At 39.9% G+C, this 4,511-nt stretch overlaps 1 long non-coding RNA gene across 2 annotated transcripts; it reads right to left on the bottom strand.

The window, feature by feature from the left end:
- Positions 1 to 1,064: 1,064 nt before the first annotated feature.
- On the bottom strand, positions 1,065 to 1,749 carry LOC122007919. 2 transcript variants are annotated; one of them, XR_006119151.1, is made up of 3 exons: positions 1,736 to 1,749; positions 1,514 to 1,658; positions 1,065 to 1,100 (listed from the first exon to the last, which is right to left on the bottom strand). It is a non-coding gene; the product is annotated as an uncharacterized LOC122007919 (long non-coding RNA). The 2 variants fall into 2 exon arrangements; XR_006119152.1 differs by having other exon boundaries at positions 1,514 to 1,655.
- Positions 1,750 to 4,511: the final 2,762 nt, after the last annotated feature.

The following is a 4,511-nucleotide window of genomic DNA, read 5'->3' as shown; positions in this document are numbered from 1 at the left end:
TGACCCCAAATCATAAATGGGGAAGCTCAATGCTCTCATCTCCCGGTACACGATGACGGCGAGGTATCTCTGCCGGCTACCACGCTGAGTCACCTGACCAACGGAGCCAAACAGAGTCCACCGTCTGCCGGCTACTACGCTGCTACACTAAATGCCAACGGAGCCAAACAGAGCAGAACTGTCTGCCGGCTACCACGCTGAGTCCTCAGACCAACGGAGCCAAACAGCAGAACCGCCACACACCTGCCTGATATACCACTAAACCATGAGTGGGGGTGTGTGCAGTACATGTAACTGGCGATGGGCTCAACCATAGTGGAGCCGACAATCGCACAGCATGCAATCATGATGCATGTCACTATGCATAACAAAAACTGATCAATATAACCATATCCATAAATACAAAATGGGTACTATAAAAGCGATGGTCACATACCAAAATCTATAGTACACAGGTCAGATAGAATATCAAAAACCCTATGTCCTGAACATAATAAGTATGGAATATCCTGATCAGCATAGAAAAATCCATATATACATAATATGGGTACCACAGTATCGATAGCCAAATCCACGGATCTAGGGTATACAAATCCTCTAAGGTATAACAACCTAGACCCAAATCATATCCCTCTTTCATAGCATATGTACCAACAATATACACAGATCAAAGAATCAGGGTCTAAATACCCGAATCATATATGATATACAAATAGAGGTACACAAACCTGATATGGCACAAAAACCTAAGTATCAGATAATCTAGATACACAGGCCAGAAACAACAATCCAAATCCTAGTCCTAACCTCAGTAAGCATGGTATGTCACTCTAGAAACTAAGATACTCATGGTAACAAGATAATCATGGCAACAAATCACGAGATATAAACACGGATACATCACAGGTGACAAACCTAACATGCTATAGATATCAAACAATGACATACCAAAGGCAAACATGTTCATTGCATGTAGTTATAAAATACTATGCATATCCAATGACAATATCATAAAAGATAAGTCAAGAGGTACCCGCCTCCAATAGAAAGGTCCAATCCGAAATAGATCCCTCGCCGAGACACAGTCTCAAATCAAAGTCCTGCAGATAATGTGATATATAATTTAGCTAATTTTATAAACAACAACTAGCTAAATCCAACCCAACTTAATTAGGAAAACCCTAATCAATCCATCATTAATTAATTCTAATTAATCTCCTTAATCAATAATTCTCAATCAACACAACCCTTTCCTTTCGCTGATGAACTTACGATTAGCAATATGATCATCTCTAATAAATCCAAGGATTAAATCTAATCCAACATAAATCAACTGCACTTAATTCATCACAACTACAATAGATTAAGCCTTCCATAATCACATTAGGTTAAGTTAAACATAAATCTATCATAACTTACCTAAATCCACATCTAACCAAACAACTGCAGATTACACATCTCCAACATAGTCCGCCATTTTAATCCTAGCAATAAGTTCAACTTTAAAACTCACCAAATCTGATGATAATCACTGATGCCTCGTGATCAGAGTGTAAACCACGGCTGGAAATCACCGGTGTGTCTACTGCTGCTGGAATAAGGAATTGTTGTATGGTTTGCTACCAAAACCATGAACTCCCCACCGTACACAATTCCTGCTGAAATCCTTCCCCTTGATCAGACCAAGTTGAATTCAATAAGTGGGATCACAAATCATGCAACAACCTAATCTTACCTCACTGAACCACATTGATATCAACCGGATCAAGCAAGAAGTCGCTGATGTGATCGAGCAGACGAGTGGCGACTGAGAAGGAATACAAGCTAGGCACGAGGAAGAAACATCGGATTTAAATCCTCCTTGCTCTTGGCCGGAAACAACCCAAACAGAGACGTTGGGGCAGAGAGGGCAAGGGAAGAAGAAGGTGGCGTCGGCACGGTTCTGATCTCTACGGCAGAGACAGGTCTAGGGCTCAGGGCGGCGGCGAGAAGAAGCGGCGTCGCGTCGGCCGAGGAGAGGAAGAGGGCGTCGGAGGCGCTAGGGCACAGGCGACGGCTGGATTCTGTGGCCGGTGATCGGCGCGCGGCTCAGCATGGATGAGGGGGAGAGGAGATCAGTAGAGGGGAGAGGCGCTCCTCGCCATGAGAGTGAGAGGGAGAAGGAGCTCGGCGCCGGTTAGGGCTCGGGAGAAGTCGCCGCAAGATTTTTGGGGCAAGGGTCGGCTCGCGGAAGGAAAAGAAAATGGGAAAAAGAAAAGAAAAATGGGAAAAGGAAATATAAATTAAAACTTTTCCTCATTAAAACAGGGTCGCCTAAACAGGCTTTTCCGGACCCCATTTTTGTCCCTGTTAACTCGTTCATACGAGCTCCGAAAAATTCCCAGAAAATTCCTAAAAATTCCGAAAAATTCCCCTATCGTTGTTCGCCATTTTTAGGTATTTTACAACAAGAGGAGCACCAACAAGAGAATAATAATTGTTATCTCATGAGGCCTCCCCTCCCCTTCTTTTATATTACTTGCCCAAGGCAAATAAGGGAAGACTTTTTACAAAAAATTAAAATCTTCCTCTTGTTTTTTATTTTCCTTTTTTATTTGTCCTTTTCTTTCCTCTTGATTGAATCAATCATCAAACATGGTTTGATTGTCTTGATTAGCCGGCCCTTGCTTGGGCACCAAGCAAGGGTGGCCGATCACATCATCAAGAAGGAAAAATAATTTTTATAAAATTTTATAAAAGAAGAAATCTTCTTATAAAATTTTACAAGCTCTCTTTCTTAAAGTGGATGAAAAAGGAAAGTTTTAAAAATTAAAATCATGTTTTAAAATTTAAAACTTTTCTTTTAAAAATTTCCTTTTTAAACATGATTACAAAATATAAAATTTTAATTTTAAAACTTCTCTTCCTTTTTTCTAAAACCATGAGAATGGTTAAAAAGGAAAGTTTTAAAACTTTTAAAACTCTCTATTAAACCATGTGACCTAATTCAAATAAGAAAAGCTTTTTATTTTAAAATTTCTCTTTTAAAACATATAATTTTCTACAAAGAGAAGATTTTTAAAAATTCGAAACACCCCTTCACTTTTGAATTAATATGGTCGACCCCTTCTTGCTTGGGGACCAAGCAAGGGGCCGGCCCCTCAAGAGAAGATGGTGGCCGACCCTTGGCTTGGTCACCAAGCCTTGGGCCGGCCCTCTCTTGAACACCAAGAAGGGCTTTTATTTGGATGGACTTGAGGCTTTAATGAGGCTACGACAGGGACCTAGAGGAGAAATTGATTTTGGCCTTCCGATGAGCTTGAGTATCCTGTGTTCGCCTCGAACACACAACTCAAGATCATCAATAATAACTCATTCCACTAGAAAGTTATTATTGCACTACCGCACCAATCCCAAATTACATAATGGACTCCTTTATATCATGAGTGTGTTAGTCTCCCTGTATTTAAGATAACGAATGCCCACTAATTAAGTAAGTTACTGACAACTTACTTAATTAATATCTAAGTTCAAAAGTAGTACCACTCAACCTCATTATTATGTCGGACTAAGTCCACCTGCAGTGTTTAACATGACAATCTTTATGAGCTCCTCTTAGGGACATTCTCAACCTAGATTACTAGGACACAATTTCCTTCTATAATCAACAATACACACTATAAGTAATATCATTTCCCAACTTATCGGGCCTATTGATTTATCAAACTAAATCTCACCCTTTGATAAGTTAAAGAAATAAATTTTAAATATATATGCTTGTTATTAATTAGGATTAAGAGCAAACACTTCCATAATAACTAAGGTCTAGTTCTTTTATTAAGTCAGTATAAAAAGAACTTACCTAAAATGGTCCTACTCAATACACTTAGAGTGTACTAGTGTAATTTATTAGTTAAGATAAACTAATACCTAATTACACTATGACTATTCCAATGGTTTGTTCCTTTCCATCTTAGTCATGAGCAACTGTTTATAATTTATAAAGAACTGATAACATGATCTTCTGTGTGTGACACCACACACTATGTTATCTATAATATAAATTAATTGAACAACTACACTTAAGAAATAAAATATAGATATTTGACCAATGTGATTCTTTTATTTCAAAAATAATGTTTACAAAAGGTAGACTTTTAGTATACACTCTAACAGAGGTGTCACCCCCTTCCCCTTCATGCAACATTAGCGGTAGAGGCCATCTTTGAGCCCTATCAGAATCGCCTCTTCTAGCCCCATCAGCAGAGGCGCCCTCCTCCCCCGGTAGAGGCCATCTTCGAGCCCTATCAGAATCTCGAGGAGAGACCATTTTCGAGCCCTATTAGAACCCCCTCTTCTAGCCCCATCAGCAGAGGCACCCCCAATAGAGGCCATCTTCCTATCAGAACCCCCTCTTCTAACCCCATCAGCAGGAGCGCCCCATGATGCTAAGGAAGAATGATATCCTGCCCTACATCGAGCTGGAGACAAGCCAATACTTGCACCAGCATTCCCCCTCTACTCAGTTGATT

The sequence above is a fragment of the Zingiber officinale genome, chromosome 1A (assembly GCF_018446385.1).
Source record: "Zingiber officinale cultivar Zhangliang chromosome 1A, Zo_v1.1, whole genome shotgun sequence".
Taxonomy (NCBI): domain Eukaryota; kingdom Viridiplantae; phylum Streptophyta; class Magnoliopsida; order Zingiberales; family Zingiberaceae; genus Zingiber; species Zingiber officinale.
The sequence above is the reverse complement of the archived record's forward strand: the minus strand, read 5'-3'. Positions and strand labels throughout refer to the sequence as shown.